The sequence below is a fragment of the Aythya ferina genome (assembly GCF_964211825.1).
Source record: "Aythya ferina genome assembly, chromosome: 7".
In the NCBI taxonomy this organism is placed as follows: domain Eukaryota; kingdom Metazoa; phylum Chordata; class Aves; order Anseriformes; family Anatidae; genus Aythya; species Aythya ferina.
The window spans coordinates 36958492-36980557 of NC_140302.1; the positions used below are offsets into that span (position 1 = coordinate 36958492).

At 43.1% G+C, this 22066-nt stretch overlaps 1 long non-coding RNA gene across 8 annotated transcripts in view; it reads right to left on the bottom strand.

The window, feature by feature from the left end:
* The window catches only part of LOC311439997, a 29736-nt gene extending 10189 nt beyond the window's left edge, over positions 1-19547 (bottom strand). For 3 of the 8 annotated variants that reach the window (XR_014695137.1, XR_014695139.1, XR_014695140.1), the window contains exons 1-5: positions 19385-19547; positions 12498-12576; positions 11730-11806; positions 11323-11467; positions 3099-3184 (exon numbers count right to left, since the gene is read on the bottom strand). This is a non-coding gene — a long non-coding RNA (uncharacterized lncRNA). Of the gene's footprint in view, positions 1-2761; positions 2846-3098; positions 3185-9823; positions 10183-11322; positions 11468-11729; positions 11807-12497; positions 12577-19336 lie in introns of those variants that run through there. The other 5 variants (XR_014695143.1, XR_014695141.1, XR_014695144.1 and 2 more) reach the window with 5 other exon arrangements.
* Between the last annotated feature and the right edge of the window lie 2519 nt (positions 19548-22066).

Genomic DNA, 22066 nt, shown 5'->3' on the forward strand with positions numbered 1-22066 from the left:
ACAATAACAGACTTCTTAAATTTTGCATCTGCACCATCCTTCCCGACGAGCTGCTAATATACAAGTCTGTCACAGACTAAATCTGGTAGAAAAGATTGGAAAATTATGTTAATGTGACTCGAGCTGAGAATACTAAACCAAAATAAACAAACAAAGAAAGCAAAAGATAGAACTTCGTCACTGCAGAGGCTGTCATGGAAATCATAACATACTGCCAAATAAAAGGAAAGGCACGTTCACTGCTGGAGCACGTGAGAAATAGCCCACGGGGATGCAAAGGTGGGACGTGGCCCTTCTGGGCTGTATAAGAACACACACACCAGAAACCTCACAACCCTTTCTATCTATAGGGTAAAAATGAGAGTATTTGGTGCCTTTTCATCTGCTTATATGAGCGGGCACTGGCCAGTCTGCATGGGCTGGTTAGGGGGCTGGGGCTCAGCAGCCCCCATCACCAGCACAAGCACTGCAGAGGCACGTTCCCTTTCCACAAGTGTTTTCCTGCCAGGGTTCTCTGGGAGCACGCAGCTTCCCGCCTGCTCTGCAGCTCTGCCAGTGCTGTCCTCCCCGCCTACTTTCGCCTCCTTGGCGTTAAAAAGATGTACACAAAGTTTCAGTAAACTGTGAAATGAGCTGTCATTCAACAAAGCTAAGCTTTGAATAATGTGTGCTTACTAATACATATTGCCATCAGCTTCTAAAAAAAAACAACTACAAAATCCTTGTCAAAATGGTAGGTCTTTCTGAAAATGTAAAGGTAGATCTGATTTTTAAACCTACAGATTTGATTTTGCCACTCTTTGCCAAAGAGGGGTATCTAGAAGAGCATAAGTCAAATCCTTTTCACTGATCCTAATGGCAAATGCTAAGAAGAAAATGAGAATGTTAAAGCCTGCTAAAAGGATCCAGCTGACTTACCATGCTATGGTTTTTATTATTAAATGATATTTTTCCTGACTGAATAAAATTAGGATGCTTAAATGCTGCATACCAGTGATCCTGATTAGTTGTATGTCTTGAGGGATGTCTGAAGGACTCAGATAACCAGCGCTTGGGATTACATTTAATTTCTATATGAATTTTGGATTCGGGGGAAACATATGAATTTCAGATTACCCACAACTTGGATAACAAGGTTTCATGCATTCAAGGCTTGCCTACATTAAGGAGTTGCCCAAGAGCTATTCTGCATCTTATGTGTAACACATCAACAAATGAAAGAAAGACTGAGAAAGGAGTTGATGTTGGAAGGTAAGCAAAAGAGCACCTATAATGAAGTACATTTTGCTCATAAGTCAGAAATCAGAGAAGCATATTAACATGCCAGGTGAAAGTGCTCTGCAATTCCTCCCTAATTGGGCCCAGAATAAGAGACACTTGGGGACTTTTTGCATCAGCAGGGATTTTACTCCCGCGGTGAACCTGCTCGCTTGGAAAACAAGGTGAGGAGACGTTACAGGGGAGATGCTCTGGCTGCGTTTTATTTCTTGCACATTCACACGTGCAGCAAGAATTTTGGAAGGACCTACATGGCCATAAGGGCTCAGCTTTGTTCAGTCCTTTTGTGACTACTGTCCTTCATAAATATGTTTGGCCCATGCAAACTAGTGACAGGGTTTTGGGGGAAAACACCCCAGAAGTGTACTACAAGTGCTGCTACTACATGAGGAACTTCAAAGAGCAGCTTGTTAAAGTAAATGTTTTCTGAATTCTTTTAAAATATTGACATCATATTAAAAATAACACTAGAAAACAGACCACAGAAAAATTCCAGAACATAACCCAATTAGTCATGTAGCGGTGAGACAAACACTAAAAAAGTTGTCAGATAGCAGGAACAGATGGGTTCCCATACACGTTACAGCCATATCACCAAGGTGACTCCAGGTAGCCCCCAAGTGCCACCCGCTGTGCATACCTGGAGCTGGAGAGCATGGGACCCAGCCAAGACCCCATCCCATCAGCAGCACAAGGGCTCTCTGGAGTGAGCTTCCAAAATTTGGCGTATAATCTGTTTATAGCACTTTATTTGGTCTGAGATAAAAACAGCCCAGATACAAATGAAGACAGCTGTCAGTTGAGCTGGCCAAATGCCACTTGAGTTTCTATATCTTTTTCTCTTAAGAGAAGGAAGAAAAATCTCAGGAAAGCAAGCCAGCCCTGACTTTAGGCTGATACTGATAACAAGTGTTGGCTTCCAATATGTTTGGAATATTTCCCCTCTCCTCACCCCAAAGTTTGTCAAACTTGAGATGTTATTTCCAAGGCATGTGAGTATGCACTTTCATGCCTTTGAAATACCCTTTTACACTTTAAAGACAGAATTTCACCAACATTTCTTTACTCCGAGTAGTCCCAGCCTTTGGCCTGTGCCAGATGCTCTCACCTCTTGCTATCAAGCAAATGTGCCAACTTAAACAGTTATTTCTTCTCACTCCACTTCAGTACCAAAGATTCTTCAGGCCAAATAAAATACTGCCTTATGCTGTTAAAACGCCCTGATCCCCAGATAGCACTATAATAACAGCTGATGCTCAATGCCATGGTGTCACCTGATGCTTGTGTCAGGGAGCCTGCACTGCCTGCACTTTCTTAACCAGCAATAAAATGAAAAGGTGGGTTTCGATAGGAAGAAAATAATTTCTCATTAACAAAATAGATGAGGTGTTAAAAAACTGGAGTAATTGCAGTTACACAGGATGGACGCAGAGCTCAACTAACTGAAAAATTGGCCATCAGTAAGCGCTGAACCCCCAAATACCTGTTTGCTCTGCTAACAGCTGTGCTGCCCAAGGTTCACTGAGCCAGATGGGAAGACACAGATGCTGAAAAGCCAATGTAACCTCTCAAGTAGGCAGCAGGGAAAATGCAAAGGGAAAAAAAAATAAAGTTGTCAATATTAATGGAACATCAAAACTTCCAGGAACATCGACACCAGGTGATCAAAACAAAACAATGAGAAAATCTCCCACCAGTAACGGAGCCATAATAAATGCGAGAGAGCAGCAGGAGTTATCGATTTCCTGCTCTCCTACCTGGGGATGTCAGCTGGGACAGCACAGACCAGAGTTGTGTTTGAATCCATAGAAATAACTCACCGGTGTTCTTCTGAGACCCAGCGAGCTACAGGAGGACCTGCGTGGCTGCTCTCCAACATCACATTTCAGCAGTAGTCACCTTGCTTCTGTATCAAAACAGCGACAGATACACCTTATTGTGCTGACCTCATAACCTCATTGCCTTTTTTTTAAATGCTTCTTAAATGCTTCACCACTTATTTGCACTTATTTCCATTTCGTTCTATGAAATGGAGATGCTGTAAGCACCTGAGAGAAAGCAAACCCTTGAAAAGCATTACCTGAGTCCCACCAGCCAGTCACTACTGGCAGACTGCAAGTTTATGGCAGAAATATATTGGGTGTGTTTTTATTTCTTCCCTCGCTAAACAAACAAACAAATAAAACCCCAAAGTTTGATTCCATTCCAGCAAGGAGATGAAAACAAAAAAAAAGATATAGCAACAGGTTGATTTCAGCTGGGGGGGCAACTACCAAGGGCTGAGCTGTGGCTCTGGAGCCCAACCGCAGGGCTATGGGAATGGGGTGGTGTGAGGGATGCTGCCCCTCACTGCATCTGCCAACACCTCCCTGCACCCTGTCTTTATGCCTATACAAAAATTTTTATTCTGAACTGAGCTATCTGAGGCACGACTTATTCAGCAAGTCCAGTTGGAGATACTTTATCAAAAAAAAAAAAATATTATCCTTACCTCGTATAAACCCAAGCTACAGCTGTTCTGCTGATAGCTGCAACATCAACGCCTCATCTATGGACTGAAGCTAACCCAGGCCCAAAGGCTCTGGACCATGGGACCGAATCCCCAGCAGGATTGGTGCCGAGGAGCAGAGGCAGCTCGCCCTTGCCTGCCAGCCCCGTTCCCTGTGGGGCGATGCCTCACGGGGTGCGGGAGCTGGAGAAGGAAAGGGGACAGCAGTGGGCTGCTGTCCTGCACGGGGAGGGGGAGTCCTTCCATGGAGAAAAAAAGAGTAAGTCCTGGGGTTCTTGTTTTAAAGCTGAAATGAGAACTTTGCCTAAGCGAGAACAGCTGGTTGGAATCACTAGAGATGATGGTGCCACTCCAGCAGCACTCTGCAATTAGTTGTGTTAGGTCCGCAGCAGTGTTTGCTGCAGAGCCTGCGTGCTGTGGGGTGAGGGAGCCCTTACACTGTTGGGTACTGTATTTAAAACAGTCTCATTTCAATAGACCAAGCCTCTTTTTCATTCATTTAAGATAAAATTAAGGTAAAAGCACACATAGATTTACAATCATAGGAGGTGAGAAAAAAAATAATTAAATTCATATAACACCAGTGCAGCACTTCCTCGAAACACAGGCCTGTTAATGCTTACTTTCCAAGTGTAAACTCCAAATGTGCTTCTGACAGAGTAAATAAAAGTGAATGCCTGCAAGGGGTGGGTAAACGCCTGTCCCACAGAGCCACAAGACTACAAGCTGTTAGTAACACTGCAGAAAATAAACTTCACAGAAGAAATACTACCAAGACATTGAATAACAAAGAGAAGAGAGAGAGAGGTTTGCAAGAAGCTGCCTTGAGATGTGCTGACAGTGAAAGCACCTGGAAGATCTAGCCTTCATTTTTAAATCCTTATTCCCCCCCCCCCCCCCCCCCCCCCCCCCCACTAGTGACTTGAGATTTATGGTAGAAAAGCAGTTATTTCTGTCCCTGTTGTTTCTGGCCACCTTGCCAGGCAGGGGCACAGGGAGGGCACAGCAGCACGCTGATGCCATCGGGAGCCCTGTGCCACCTGCACGCCCAGCAGAAGGCCAGGCAGCGGCTGCTACACCCCAAGAAAACCACCAGGTACCTGGCTGGGCACGAGGCCGAGCCTGTGCAGAGACATTCAGCCTGCTGCCAGAGCCTCCAATTTTCAAAATAAATTGTTTCATCGCTTCTGTTATCAAGCTTTGTTTTGTTCGTTTGTTTCTCTTTAGGTGTTACAGAGAGAAAGAGAAAAATCTGATGGGGGTTTCCAGACACTGCTTGGGTGCACAGCCAGTGGGAAAAAAGGATGGGTCAATCTCCCTCTGTGCTGTTTTTTGTTTTTTCATCCACAGAAGCCAGACACCACTTAATAGCTAATTTAAGATGAAAAACAATCCATATCTCTCATCATTCAAACCACATTCCTATAGAGCTGTTAAAGTACACAGGCACCTAACCCCTCAGGGGCTGGAGTACTTGTATGCACTGGGAGCTCTCTCACTTACCTGCTTTAGGGGAAAAAAATAAAAAATAAAAGAGCAAAGCCAAAATTTGACTCTAAAACCCTTGTCACATCAAATGCTTGGGATAGTACCACTCAAATGTATTGGTGCCTTTTTGCTTTTGGCTATATTTTCACAAAAAAATATACTTTCCCTGATAATGTGAAAACCCAGTCTTGAAATATCCTTGCCATCTCTAGTGCCTAAGATCCACAATGAAGAAGTTAGCATCTGCTAGATTAATGTACAAAAGAAAAGATCAACTCCCACTAGATTAATTTGAAAAAAAATCTATACATCTCCCTTGATCCAACACGTGGACATGTCCCAGCAGCGTGCCCTGCCAGCAGCAGCTGGGGGGCCCCCAGTGAGCCCCACGCAAGTTGCTGTTCCCATGCCCCCCTGGCTGCCCCAGGCTCAGGGGTTCCATCCGGCCCTTGGCCCCCAGCTGCTTCTGGGAAGGAAACAAATGAACATTTTTTAACATTATTTGGGTGTCAAAAAAGAAGGAGACACAAATTAACAGAGAATTACTCTTAATACCAAAGTTGCTCGTGAGTCACTTAGCTTACTGGCTTTTCCACTGTCAGTGCATTGAGCCCTGCGCCCTGCTGTGGCACGCAGCAGTGTGTTCAACAACTTTGAGAACCAGAGGAATATTTAAGGTAGGCTTTGACCAGAAGACCCAGCTCGAGCAACCCCTGCCCCGTCAGCAGGGAGTGCAGCGCTGGAGAAGGGGCACAGCCCCGCTCTGCCACTGAGAAACTTCTCCTGCACCCATCACAAGTTTCAGCAGCCTCAGACAAAGAAAGCCTCGCCAGGAGCAGGTAACTCAGGTCAGTCAGATGAATGTATATTAAAAACACAGAGATAGGTTTCAAAAGTCTGATTCAAAAGCCAAAGTATAAATTAAATGCTTGAGGAAATATTATTTACACGTTGTGTTTTCAGAGAGCAACAAAGCACTGTTCTAAAATGATGTTTCTAACCCCTTTTGATAAACTGCATATACAAAGAATAAATTTAAAGTTAGATCCATGAAGGCTGTCAAAAGCTACAGCATTTATTTACAGGAAAGAGGAACAATATTTTGACTTCTCTTGAGCAACCTTTCAGGAAGGGGACCTTTCTGCAACTTAAATGTAGAAAGAAATGCCACATTAGTCAAAGGTCTATTTTCCCACCACAACAGGAACATTACTTCGTAATGACCTCCAGAAGGCCTCTATTTTTCAGTGCGGATTGGATGAGGTGTGAAGTCACAGCCACTGCCAGCCTTAGCTGGCCATGCCCAAGCAGCAGCTCAGAGGATGCCTTATTCCTCTGCAAAGCCATTTCTGGTTCATCTCCTGGTATCCACAGTGAGAGATTTAGCTACGTTAGGATGGCACAAAGCACCTGACGTGAAATGGAGTGATTTTCTTTTGTGCTCCACATCCCATGGAGCCAGTCCCCATGGGGGGCAGCAGCCCCAACTGGGAGCTCCACAGCCAGCCCTGCATCAGCCCATACCCACCCACCGAGCAATACCCAAGTGATGAGAAATTGCCCCAGCTTGCACCAGGGGAGGTTTATGCTGGGCATTAGGAGAAATTTCTTTACTGAGAGGATTGTGAGGCACTGGAACAGGCTGCCCAGGGAAGTGATAGATCCACCATCCCTGGGGCTCTTCAAGAAACACAGATGTAGAACTTGGTAGCATGGTTTAGGGGTGGACTTCTCAGTACTAGGCTAAAGGTTGGACTAGAGGATCTTGGAGGGCTTTTCCAACCTGAGTGATTCTATAATCACCAGCTCACTGCAGGTATGCAGCACGGCTGGGTAGGCATGCTGCATGACTCCTGCAGATGTTAGGGCTACTCTGATTTCTTCAGTTTTCAGCAATATTAATCTATTCATTGAAAGGCTAAAGCTTTTTTTTTTTTTTTTGTTCCCAAGGGGTTAGTTTGGTAGAATGTTATCTTGTTTGTTGGGCTTGATTTTTTAAGACCAGACCTGAGATACCTCACTTTTGTCTCCTCTGTTTCAAATAGGCTTTGCACACACATGCAGCAGGAACACTAACAGCATTTAGTCACAGTCTGTCACTGCCACTTTCTTTCAAGCCTTTCCCCCAACCTCCTGTTTATGACTGTAATCGTGTGATTACTATATGGTGCACTGCTGCTGCATTTCTGGGAGAGATCATAGAGCTGTGTCTTACCTGAAGCACACATCCAAACACAGGCATAACTTACTTGGTATCCTCATTCAGGAGAGTAAATCCTATCTTACCTGAGAAGCATGAGCCTTTTCCTTTTTTTCATTTTTCACTTAAACAATCACCTCCAGCCACCCAGCTGAAGTTAATCCACTCCAAACAGGGTGGCCATGCTGCAAAACCACTGTCCCAGAGTGATGCGATCAGCAGAGCAGAATGGTTGAATTAGCATCCGATGGGCTGTGCTAACGTGAATTACAGGCTGTGCCTGCATCCCAGCACATCCCTATTCTGGGCTCAGCAGGACTCCAGCTCCCTGGTGGGTGGGCTGGCTCAAGTTTCAAGCACTGCTTAACTCATGGCTTTCATCTGTAGGCAAAAGTTAGCAGCAGCACTAAGATTGTTTTTGCCAAAGGCTTCAATAAAAACGTGCTGCCGCTCTTCCTTCTTACCCCAGACATAATATACATTTATTTTGTAGCCAGCAACACTTTAACCATGACTGCTTGGAGTCTACTGGCTAAAAGTTGAAACGGATATTAAATTCACAGTACCTGCAAACAGATACTGGAACCTGGGAAATAAAGATGCCAAAAGAGCTGGTTTCAGTACTAGTCCCACCATAAATTTTAAGAACTTGTGAGAATAAAAGAATTCTTTAGAATATTCTTTATAATACAAAAGTATTAAGTTTTATTAGACTTTGAAAAGACTTTAATTTTACCTTTCAGTGTTTACTGGGAAAACACCCTTGTGCTTCAGGAGCCTGAGCACTTAGCAGTAGAACTTGGCCATTTATCTTCAGTAATGGCCCACCCCACTGTTCTAGTTTCTGCTTGGGTAATATGTTTATTGCAGCTTGGTGGAGTGCTATGATTTATTTATGTTATAACCCCAGTACTAATAGATATGAATGAATGGGAACCAGAGCAACACACTGATGTGATCTTCTAAACAGCACTGCCAACAGCCATCCTTCATATCCAGACACGACGCAGAGTTGTGCTGCTGCAATAACGCTATTTTGAAAATAATGTTTCTCTATAGTAATTTTCAAGGAGCTGAACTGATCAAAGGGAATTTTTAATTCCATCCTGCAAACTCAGACTTCTCACAACCACTCCCCTCTCGGGTGCCAGCCGTGAAGATACAACATCCCTGAAGGGATACGGGCAGACACGGCATCTCTGGAGGAAACAGGTGTTTCCATACTGGTGTTTCCTTCAATATGCCAGAACATTGAAAATCTGTTGGTGAAAAGTAGCACTTAGACAAGACTGATAGTATTGCTCTTGTCACTATCCTCATCAACAATAAGAGGAAAGTATATCTCTAGAAAGAAAAGATACAAGAGTTTGAACTGAGTAGCAGATACTTTGACATGTGAAAGTCTCCTTAATTACTTTAATGGAGGCAGATTTTACCAGAAGTGTGCTGTTTACAGCACTGGCATTGTGAAAGATCTGGGTACAAGTCTCCATTACCCCAGTCCTTACTTTTCCCACTTTAAATATAGGACCAAGATCCGCATTTTGGACACAGGAGCTAAGTACCCAGTCCCCAGCCCATTTTACAGTCTCACTTTTCTTTCCTCCACTTTTCTAGTTTCACAAGTACATGCTTGAAATTACATTTCTGTTCCAGATAAAAAGAAAAAAATCACAAACTCAGAACCCTTTTATAATTCTGCAGATAGGAACTGTTGCTGCATCAGACCAAAAACTGCATGTAGCAGCTGAGAGTGAGAGGCCCCGTGAAAGTTAGCAGAAATGTGGTAGGTCTGCACTCCCCAAGCTGGAGCCTGGTAGGATCAGAGCCATATAGGATCATGTGCAACACTTTGGGAACTGGCAATTGCAAGCCAACATCTTCCCCACTGCAGCAATCCCACATCTGCCTGCTAATAACATGACAACACCAGTGACACCAAAAAGCTGCCATGAGACATCCGCAGCCATCCCAAAACCGGGTGTAACTTAGTAGGAGAAAGTGGCAGAGCTACAGTTCTGCTTTGAACCCCAGTGGATTCCGGGCTGCTGATGTGCTGTATCATTAACAGGGAAGGAAATAGTTTGTTTTTTTTTTTTGTTTTTTTTTTTTTAAAAAAAAAAAAAAAAAAAAAAACAGCATGACTATCAAGTGATCGTACAAAGAAATTCAAGCTCTATTCTTTTGTCTCTTGACATTTTATATTGTGCTAGCATGCAAAGATCAGAATATGCTGTGTATCTCTTGACAGTGGCAAAAGTGAAGTATGGCAGATGTAAGATGTAGACCATAAATTGATATAAACTAACCTTATACAAATGTTCAAAAATAAGAAATTTGCTACCTTATGTCATGATTTAGCAGTTTTACTTCCATTGTCACTCTTATTGAATATGCTCAGACTTGAACTCCAGAGAGGTCCGTGCGCTCTCCAGAGCAATGACAGCAAGTAAAGAACTTGAAATTACCAACAGACTTGCAACATCCACACTCATGGGGGTTACAGAAGCTGCAAGACATTTGGCTTCACTTCAGTGAAGACTTATTTTATAGCCTTTAGCAGTAAAACTCATGAGCAAGAGATAAGCGCAGTTCCCAGTCCAGTTAAATACCCAGGAAAACCGAGCAGCAGCTCAGCCCGCAGCCCAGGGGACACCCCAAGGCAGCTCCACCTGGAGTGCTCCAACAGGCACAGGCTCTGCAGCCCCTGCAAACATGAAGGTTTGGGTTTTAGAGACCTTAAAGCTCATAGTAGGATCTAAGGAACAATCACAAGGAGTAAGGTCATTTCTCTACAGGGAATGCAGAGGCTACGCCTATCTTCCCCTAGCACAGGGTATTTTATTTCACCATAAGATTCATTTATTAAGGAAAGGGCAGACAAATCATCTGGGACCGCATTTCTTCAGTACATTTAGGTGCCAGGAAGTGCCTCTCGTTAAGAATCAACTTTAAACATATTCCCCAAGACTGAGCAAAGCTGTTAACCACCTTTTTTCCAGGATGGTTAATGGATCTTATGTGTAACTGGAGCAGAGCCATGACTGCCCATGCTGCTCTGTTGCATCCCCCTCTGTTTCTCCTGCCCAGCCCCAGGGACCTGGAGGCCTCCAGGGGGGCACAGGGGGTCCCTTCCCCAGGCAGCCCCCAGGGGAGCAGGTGACAGGCTGAAAGCACTCAGGCAGAAGAGACACAAGGGCTGTTCCACCATATTTCATTTTAGCAATTTCACACCAAACTGTTTTGCAATGAGGAGGAAGAAGCAAAGGAAAACAAACAACATATCCTCCCCTCTGCTCATGTTTTCTAGGTCTGATCTTACAGCTTTTGGTGGAATACGTTTTGAGGATGCTTAATGGCCAAGCCTGCTGGGTAAGGACCTCACTGCTGGGTCCCTGTGTTTGAGGGGCACCCTCCAGAGCTCTGGGACGAAAGCAAAAACAAATCAAGACATCTCTGCAGTTTAACTCTGCTGGCTCTAAGCAGCAGCTAAGCAGATGCTTTCAGATCACATGTTCAGCCACATACATTGGAATTGCAGCTCACTCACGGACACACTGCTGCCCTTCTCTGCAGGAGCACCAACTCCCCACAGGCTGCAGTCTCTGAGGCAGGTGCTTGCAGCTGAGTCCTGACCCCACAAACACGCACACCTCTGTTCAGCTCCTCATCAAGCTGCTTGCAGTTTTACTTCAACTTTCTGTTCACTAGTGTGCCAACACTACACTGGACTCCAGTTAGGCCCAAACTTTACCCTTCGCATGTGCATTTTGGACAAACCAGACATATTGATAACTTCCAGCTGACGAAGTGCTGCAGGAGCCATCACTGCACAAATCCCACATACCTGATGTGAAATGAAACACGCTTTCAAGCACACAGAACAGAACTTCAGGCAGGAGGAGGTCATCCAGAGCCATAGGGGTGCCGCAGCAGGGTCAGGCACAGCCAGCGATGTGGATGACAGCGTACATCATTAAGGGTCCTGAGCTCTGCCAAGGACAGGAAAAGCCTAATGCCTCACCTTCTTAATGCTTAAAACCACATTGTTCAGCTCAGTTTTCTGTTTGTGGGTTATGATTTTATTATTTGGGTGGAGTATGTGTTTGTCTTTTTGTGTGTGTGTGTGTGTGTGTGTTTTTTGTTTTGTTTTGTTTGGGGGGGGGGGCTTATTTTGTTTTTAAGACTTCTCAAGGCCCAGAACCATGCAACTCAACATTTGAAGAAACACAGAAATGCAGAGGACAAACTTACCAAGAACTGCTTAGCAGCAGCATGCATAAACAGGCAAAGCAATGTTTTGACAGCCCCATTAATGAGAATAATATTTTCTGAGAGAAAAGGAGAAGAAAATGCTACCGTGAGCCTATGCAGTCAGACACAAGACAAACTTTAGCAAAGATTTTGTGTTGCTGAAGGTTTAAAGAGGAATAAACCAGTAGGTCTTCATGGCACCAAGAACAAGAGCAGGCCATCCCTGGACCAGCACAGAGGGACATCTGGCATGGGCTTCCTAGGGCAGCCACACAGAATAGCAACGGCTTATCCACCAGGTGCCTCAGCAAGGTAGTGCTATAAGAAGTCCCCTATTTTCATGTCCTCCCAGCCATGTCTGCTCCATCCCAAGCCATTTTGCACAAGCCATAGGAAAGCTCCTGTAACTGCCTCCTGCAGGAGAGGTCTCAGCTTGCACACACAGGAGCTGTGTCCTCAGCTCCTGAAGCAAACCCACACCTGCATGGGGATCTCCCTTCTCTCCCTCTACAAAACAGGTCTCTCCGTACTCACATCCTGGGAGATACAGGGTCTGGTTAGTACAGAATTCAATGTCCAGGTTCACACCTGAGCAAGCATGTATTTAGGCATAAAGAACTACAGGCACATTTGGATTTTTTTTTTGTTTAAAAAACAAACAAACAAAAAAACAAGTAGCAAGTTTTAGGTGGTATAAACATCAGGCAAGCATTGAGAAAGGACCTATTAAGCCCTGGTTTTGAGCTTGCACATCAGTGATGTACTCACCTACATCTTCACTGGATCAGGTCTGGAACCACTATCATTTGCTTTTGAAAATCTGCCTCCAGGAATGGGCATCATAAATCTGGAGTAATAAAACAGGCAAAGGGAAACAACATACCATTTGTACATATTTGCTGTATTTTACTTAAATTAGTTTTACCTTTGTGGCTATTCCAAATTCTTCTACCATTTCTAGGTACTTTAATAACCTTTTCACGGAAAAATTAGTCTCCTCATACACCAGTTAATGTCAAAACAAGGTGCTTGCAAATCTAGGCTTCTTGCCTGTTGAAAGCAGTAACAGATGTCCTTTCTGATCATTATTTGTTGCACATATGAACCAGCTACTGAGAGGTTCTAAATCACAGATGTGTTTGTTTGATGCTTCCATTTCATTTGGAAATACTTCTATTGGCCAACTGCATAAGAACTGATTTTGCAAAACAGATGGAGATTATTCTGCTGATCACTGGTTCTTAGTCATAGTTCAGAATATTTTCTGTGCTGTTCCTTTGAAGTATATTCATGCAAAACAACCATATTAAAAATCCCTCCCACATTAAAATATAGTAAAAGTTCAGTGTTAACCCTCAAGGACTCACAAGAAAAAATCAAGGATAAAGCTGATTTTCTCGCTACTCCACCTTGATGTTCTAGACGAAATGACATGAAGCGGTGCATTCTTCCTTTGAGGTAGACACCTTCCATGGAAAGAAGGCATAGCTCATGCACAGTATGAGGGTAGAATGGAGTTTGCCTGTGCTCCATTTTCAGCTGTAAGCACACGTAAAAGCAGGAGAGATTCTGATGGTAGGAAAGGGGCTGATCAATGCAGATTATAAGATGTAATATAAGGTATGGTGACTGGGGCCCTGCCCTTCAAAGATCTGCTCTAGAGATCATTTTAATACCCAAAGTCTTTAAGAGGTCTAGAGCAATCTAAGTATATGTAGAATAAAACCTGGATTTTGCCCTGAAGAGCTTAAATAAAACAGAGGAATTAGCATAAGGTGCAGAAGTGGAGGAGACACTAGGATTGAGAGGTAAGAGTAATAAGACTGCAATGTTATGTCTTAAATGCAGTTCTAGTAAATCCAAGTTGTCTGTTTTTAAAGAAAAATGCAAAATGATGGTGCCTTGGGAACAAGCTGCCAACTAGCAGGAAACAAATGACTAGTAATAGGAGGAGTGTGTACCCGATAATTGTACCTTTGCATTTTACAGCAGAATCTGAGGAGAAAGAGACATAACTATTGCCTAGACAATCCATATGAACAAATAATATCAGCCACCGTCAGCAGGAGACTTAGTACTGAGGGAGAGTGGCTGGAGAGAAGGCACCGCCTGCATGGCACTGTTTTTTGGAAGAGTAGCTGGAACAAGTTTTTATGTTGATTCATAAATGTGTCATTTTTGGAGGGAGGCAGGAAAATGTGTGTGAGCAGAGACAGCAGCACAATGAATAAATACCAGAAGTGTGGGAGACGGGAGCAGAGAGAGGAAGGGAGAACACAGATAAAAGTTCAGAGGAAGAGAACACAGCCTGGATGAAAAACAGCAAGGAACAGGGAAAGGGGGAAATGAAAGACATTTTTACAGTTACAGAGAAACAATGATAGATTAAAGCCTGAATAAAACCAGAGGACGAGAAGGGGATATGCAGCACTGACATGGGGCAGAAGGGAATGATTTGAAATGGAAACACTAAAGAAACAACTAAATTGCTTTTACATTTTCTTAACAAGTATATGTGCAAAATTATCCCTCAGCCTACGATCATTAAATTTGTTAACAAGGGTGAAGGTAAAGGGAGGCGGAGGCAGAAGAAATAAGAGTGGAAACAGCTCCAGCTATACTGCCTCTTCTCTAACCATATGTACTCCATACTGGATGAAGCTCTCCTCTCCTCTTCCCCCATTTCATTTCCCCGTCGCATCCTGTGCTCTGCAACCTGCTTGAAATCCCACTTGAAATTCTGCTCTGAAATCTGCTTGTATTGGCCCTGCAGTCTTTTGAAACTTGAATGCAAATGAAACCATCTGTGTGGAGATGACAAATTCCACTCTCCTCCAGCAAAAGCTCCCACATGACAAAACACTTGGTATCCTGCCCTGTAAGATAGTGGTTGCCCAAGTAATTGAATTTTCCTGATGGCCCAGGCTAAAATACATGGCCAAAAGTCTCTGTCAACCTTTTAGCAAGTGGACAAGCACAATGAGCTGCTTGGAAGGAGAGCAAGACATCCTAATCCTCCCTGGACAGAGACTCAAACTAGACAAGACCAAGCTGGCCAACACTGATGACCATCCACCACCCCTCTGAGCTTCAGGCTGGGACCAGGGCTTGAGAAAGGTGGGAAGTTCATGCTTAGAGGAGGGATGGAGAGCTAAAACAAGGTCTGTGAGCTCTCCTGCTCCACAGCTGATTGATTAAAAAAAGATTATGATAAGGCAACAATAAACCAGACCAGAAGCAGTCCTCAAGATATGCTTGAAAGACAATTAAAATATGGCAAAAAATGTTTAATACACAATTTCAGCATTACAAAGGAAACTCCAGTTATCTCAATTGGAAAGTTTGTCACAAAGCAGAGAAAAGTCTACCATAAAGCCTACAGAGCACAGCCCAATAGTATTAGACTTCAAATAGAGTATTTCAGATGCCTTTTTACACCAGCTTATTGTCTGTTTCCTTAGAAACAGGAATCAGCAGCCACAGGCGAAGGAGTTGGAACTTGTGTTAATTTTAGCTGCTGCTGTTTGTTCCAACTTTGCTTCCATTTTCAAAGAAGCACAAAAGTATTGTAGAATTGGACACTGCCATTTTGTAGGACATGTGCAAAGTTTCAGTCTTCAAGCTCTGAATTTATATCGAGCCTCTCTATTCATGAGGTGGTCCATGATATGTTCCATAATAGGCCCATTGCTCCAAACTGAGCTCAAGCTTTTACAAGCTTCACACATGTAACTAATGGTCTTTACTCAAGATATTTTTAAAGGATTGTAATGGGTTGCCTCTCAAAGCTTTGTATGCAGTGCCTCGAAGTCCAACCCCATAAAATTGTATCTCATCAACAGCTTCGCCACTGTTCCCATGATTGAGAACTAGCATTAACCATTTATTTATTTACCATAACCAGCTTTCATTCATACCATTTATTTATACTAATTACAGACCACCCAGCTCAGCACATTCTAGTGCCAGAGGTGCTTTAAACTTCATGTCCTTACTTTTGTCTTTATTTCTTGCTGTTCATTCCATGCTTGTTTTTAAGTCTATTGTTCTAAGTAGACATAGCTTGAACCTTCAATACAAAGTGTCAGCTCTTTGCTCCATTAAGCTCCACATTGTCCTCATCACCGCATATTTAGGGCTCTGTTAAATGTGACCTGTTTTGATTTTTGCAGGCTTACCCTTTCTTTTCTTTAGCATTACTGCTACTATTCAGCCTAGCTCATGCTTCCTGTTGCTTCTGCTGTGTAAACTGAAAGCAAAATAGGATCGCAGGTCAAAGGAGCACAGCTGGAGAGACCCCTTCCAGAGATACTGAATCAGTGGTACATAGCTTTGTTTTGACTCAGCTGATAAAGAGCACTTCATTCCTGAAAGCAGTCTCTGCTAACCAGCTTTAGCTACCAATCATCTCATCTTCAATATTTGTTCCATAGGGTAAGAGTCTGTTTTACAGGACAAGGACAATCCCACAATTAGGACAAGGCAAGAAGTCTCAGATAACACGTGTTGAGTGCATTATATAAAAGTAGCCAGGTGGAAGTACAAAGGAGCTGTGGACTCTATTCAACCCCAAATACATACCATTGCACTGCATTGCTCGTCCTGGTGGTGCCTCAGAACTTCCCTGTGTAGGCAGAAGTTCAGAGACCTCTGAAGGCAGATCCTGGGCTGAACCCAGCTGGGCTGCCAATAGGTCTGTCCTCAATCTGCTGAGAGTTTGTCCAAGTGATTTAATTGAAGCATTTTGTGCTCAAAGCATTTTGCTAAAGCTTTGTTTCCTCTGATAGCTTTCTAGCTCAGTAGTCAGTATGTAGATTAAAATTTAATTTAACTAGCTTAATATGTTATGGCCAACTGATTTTTTTTTTTTGGACAAAAATTTTATACCTATCAGACTGATGATTCAGGCTGGGAAACCTTAGGAGATTTATAGTCCAACCTGCTGTTCAAAGTGGGATCAAAGCTGAATTCAGATCAGGTTTGTCACAGCTCTGTCAACATGGGTCATGGAAAAAATCTGAAGATGAAGGGTAAGTTAAGCAAAAAGCAACCATTTACGAAATTATACATTAAGTGATTATTTTAAATTTAAAATGGGGTGAAAAGTAATCTTTCTGAACTGGAGGTATGGCCATTTGTATGCAAGTTTTCCACAAGCAGCAAAAGATGTTTGTATGCTGAAGAACTGCTGTTGGTTTTGTACAGAGTTTTGAGCATGCATCCTGCAAAATATTCATGTCATGGTTTCCTGCAGGGTAGGCAGAACACCTGAGAGAAATATAGAGAAGGGCACAAAACAATGCTGAGGGTTACAATGGGAGAATCAGAATATCCCAAGTTGGAAGGGGCCCACAAGAATCAGACTCCAACTCCTGGGTCCCCAAAGGACCACCAAAAAAAAAAAAATCAGACCATGTGTCTGAACATTGTCTAAACACTTCTTGAACTCCAGTGGGCACTTCCCTGGGGAGCCTGTTCCAGTGCCCAAAGAGATTAAGAGGTAGACTTAAATTGCAGGAATTAAATACAAAGAATTGGAAAGTACTCTGGGTTAGGATTCAAGAAAACAAAGACCTTCTGAAAGTAAATGCATTATATTATCAAGTGTAATTTCTCATGTAAATTATCAATTACTGAAAATACTTTCACATTCATATTTTTATTTATGCTCCATCTTTTCTACATCACCTAGTATTGTATTTCCAGTTGCTCTCAAAATGCTTTGGCATCTGTATTTAGGTTTTGTTGTGTCAAATTTTGACTAGAGAGGAAAAAAACAAGATGTAAATACTTCTGAGATGCCACTTACTCCCACTTCCACAAAAAAGCTCTACCTATGGTACTCTTACACATTTTTCACACAGATCAAATAGGATGAATGTGCAGACTGCAGACCAGTAAGTGATTGAACATCATTATCCAGTCATCAGTTGTTGGAAATATCAGAATATCAAGATAAAATTATTTATGGATACATTTTACAGATTTTCATAAAATAGAGGCCATTTCATGAGATCAGTAAAGTGCCAGAAAGGGTAGTTCACTGCTGGTAAAATTGCATGCTTACATAAAAGAAACAGACAGGGAGAGATTTCTCTCCCCTATGAGCATAGGGGAGAGAGAAGTATGTGTACAGTGCAATATTCTTCAGTACTTACAGAAAAGTGACAAAATTGCTCACTCAGACTGGGGCAAATAAGAATAGCCTGAGCAGTAGAAAATCAAGTACAAAAGATAGATATGAGCTGGGTAGTAATGACCAGAATAGGGGTTTATTAATGTAAAAACCACAAAACCTGCTTCCAGGCAAATGACATGATTTTGGACAATGCTTTCATGATAGCCACCAACACAAAATTTTATGTAAAAACTCTAGAAATATTAATTTCTAATACTAGCTAGTTAAAAGTAAAGCAGGATAGAAGTACCTACTTTTTTTTATGCAGTATTAGTGTGCAGTATTTTTTATAGGGATCTGTAGTGCTACAAAAGAACTCAGCGAAATCAAGCTTCAGATATACAAGATCATTACATGGTCTTTTCTGTGTGCCTTGGAGACCCAACCACTTCGTAGAAAGAGGAAAATTGAGTTGACTTTCCATTAAACAGGAATGGATTGTTGAGCCTATTGAGTCATTTCAAATTTACAGAAATGTAAGCAAGAAAAACACGAACCTAAGAAGTTTACCCGACAGAAGTGAACTGCATAATAAGTACAATGCTCTTAGCTAGAAAGGTTACAGTGACCTATATGATGGTTGGGAGGGAAGGAAAGGCATTTCTGCCCACCTGGAGCAGTCTTCCACAACATTTTCATGGAAAGTGCAGGGGGCAGGTGATGATGCAAACAGTCCAAAGCTAATGAATGGTTATATAAATACTATGAACAGCCAACACCCTTGTGTTTGAATAACATTGTAAAGAAAAAAAAATATGTACAACAGCTAGAATAAGTTATATATAAAAAAAATAAAATAAAATAAAAAGTGCTAGGAGAGGGGGGACTCCAAAGGTTTCCCACCACAGCCCTTCCAGAACCCCAGTTTCCTTGTCTGAAGCCACGTTAGTGTAAACAAGAACTGTTTTGATTTTAGAATTAAAAATTAGTGTTCTAAATCATGAATTCATCCCTTATGCAGCACAACTTTGGAGTATCTGGTCAAATGCCAATTAACACTGAAATAAGGAGCTAGTAACTTGGTGGTTGTCTAAATTTAGTTTGGGCAGATAGTCAAGAAGAAAGTGTTAGAATTCAGGGCAAAAAGAAGGTACAACAACACACTGTAGGAAGGGGGAAAATCTAACAAGGGAAAGAAATGCAGCCAACCAGCAGAGACCTCGGTGGCCAGGCTGTGTGCCACAGTGGCCAGAGGCAAGCACAAGCAGCCCTTGGCAGAGCACTCTCCAGCTGTTCAGAAAGGAAGAGGCAATATCCCCAAACCCATAAGTGCAATTAGTTGATGTGGCCTGGCCAGGCTGCAGTAAAATAACTGTGGGCAGATGGCCTTAACAGCTAGGGTATCAACCACACGTGCAGTAAGGGGGCACAGGTACCACAAGTGATCAGGGCAGAAAGCACTACCCATTGCCTCTTCCTGTACGCTCACCTACTCTCTGTTAGTGCTGCCCCAGCTGCCTTCACCAGCACATGATACCTTTCACAGTCCTTTTCCATTCTGCGTGCTTCTGGAAGAGGCCACCCTTGCTTGGAGCACTGACTCCAGAAGTGCCACCTCCACTTACGGCCTGAGCAGGAGTAAGGCCCCCACCAACAGCAGCATCACTGCACAGCTCATGCTCCTGGTGAAGAGGAAAAAAGAGGGAGCCTGTTCCCCACCTTCTTTTAAATGACAGCCTTAATTCTGCAGTTGCTCCAGCTGGCCCTTCCTCGGCTGCTTGGTGCTGCCCAGCTGCAGCCAACAAACTGCTACAGGTGCCGGCTCTCAAATCACTTCACTGCAGAAGTGTGTGAAGGAAATTGTGAAGGCAGAACTCAGCTACCAAAGCAGGGATGTTCTCATTAAACAAAAGCATGGGGAAAAAGAATAGGAAAAGAATTTGCCTCTTAAATTAAATGTGTAAATGAAAAGCTGAACTGCCATGTCCTATATATTTCTGCCACTCATAGCACAAAAAAAAAGAAGTCAAGAACTGCTTCAACGCTTTTTAGCCCTATTGTCTAATGTATTCCTCTTGCAGTGACCTTGGTCTGAGGAGAGTTTTGTAGAAAACTTGCACTGGGATGAAATCTCAGTCTCCTACCTGCAGTACAGGAGGCATTCATGAGATGATTCCAACAGTGAGAATGAGATTCTCAAGTCAAAATCTGTTAAAACAAATCTTTGCAAATTTTATTTACTGCTTTTATTTGCTCTTTACAGTGTTGACACATAATATGCACTAATGACAAAATGTTTTAATAGAAGATAATAACAAACTGAGATAGCTTAGAAATAATTTTCATTCAAAATTTCCACTATCCTCCAAACTGGGCGTACTAACTGCAAAATCTCTGTAGCCATAGGAACCTTGAACTGCTAACGCTGTTTATACATAAAAATCTACTGATAGTTTATTTGCAATTTTAGAAAGTTAACAGGATAGGATAAAATCATATTATATATTCAAAGCTTTACAATGTAAACATGATTTTTTTCCATAAATCTTCAGAGTTTTCTAAAAGGCATCAAAATATTGTGTTCATAAAGTTTCATAAGGTTTATTTTTTTCAATAAAGTTAAAAGCAGTTTGAAACATTATTTGGAATTGCTACATCTACATCTTCACTGATGGCAAAGTTGCTCTTTGGTGATGGCTATTCAAGAATGAGGATAAACAAGGCAAGAATTAGAGTTTGATGCAAATTTTATGGCACCTTCTGGCTTAATGAGTGATCTCCCCAAATTCCTCAACCATATGAAGTCTGCTGCAAATGCTGATGATTTTTTTAAGTGAAAGGAAAATATCATCTTATTTTGCTTTCTTCGGGCTTAGTTATAAAAACATTATGTTTCTATTAAGGAAGCAAGCAGTTGGTGTTTATCATCTCTCCCTTACCACAAATGTGATTTGAGCAACAAAGCCGTTATCCAGCTGTTCACTGGTTTCTCGTGCTCACACTCGGTGCCTTAGTGTTGGATGTGCCACCCGAGGAGTGGGAGCTGTGACCGAGCAGCTGCCCCGCGCAGGGCTGCGGCACCGGGCGCTGCGGGACCCCCACTGCTCCGGGCACTGCTCTGCTTCCAGCATGGCACTTGTGAGAAAAAGCTCCACCATTGCTGTTTAGGCTGTGCAATGCTTCTCCATGAAGAAATGCTCCTTCTTACAGACCTTGGGAGTGTTTTGAGGCAGGGACCAGCAATTCAATAGCGGCAGCCTTCAAAGTCCTGCTGGGAGTACGTTTGCTCCTCTCCTCACCGCAGCACCTCCTCAGCCAGCCTAAGAGCCTTGCAAGAATATTGGAATACAAAGGAAGTGAAGAAAACTCAAAATGATCCAAAGGGGTGTTGTTTTGTTTTGTTTTGTTTTGTTTTTAATCTTGTTGTGAATGGTGCAGGCTTCGTACAGAGAAGGCAGCCACGGCACTCGCTGGCACTGCCCACACCCAGGCACCTGTCCTGAAGGCTCCAGCACTGCAGCAAGCAGGGTTTCAGAAGGATGGGCAGAAAGAGAGCATCACATCATACCTGAACATTTTTAGAAGAATATGCAGATGCTCACTTTTATTTCTCCTGCAGTCTTCAGCAGCAATATAGGCCTGAGTAAACCCACCTCACTCTTCAGATGCCTGAAGTATGAGTTGCATGTAGAGCTGAATCAGGTTTCTTTGTCCCATGACCGATGTGGTGTCACGTCAGTACGCCCACCGTTTACATTCAGAGCTCATCACAGCCTCCGGGCAGCTCCCAAAGCCCAGAGCCCAGGCAGCAGGCTCCTTGTTCATGCTGTGCAGGTAGCAGCCGGCCTGACACCACCTGTGGTGTAAGAGCAGCACCGTGCCAGCCTTCCTCCAAGCACCGAGCATTTCAGAGCACTGGGAGAGGCAGGCACTGGGAGCGGGACCCACCACAAACTGGTGGCACTGGGTAAGTTGGCTCCCCAGGAGCCGGCGATGTTCTGCGGCAGCAGCACCAGAGCTGCCCACAGCACGCACAGCGGGAGCAGCCTCGGGTGGTTTGCGACACAGAAAGCTTCCCAGTTCCTGTGCTACAGCTTGTCAAATCCCAGCTTTTACTATCTGGTCTGTGTTAAGCATCATTAGGATTACAAATAATAACCTGTTCCTCAGTTTAGCACACCAGCTTTGATACACATCTATGAAGTTGACTCAATTTGTA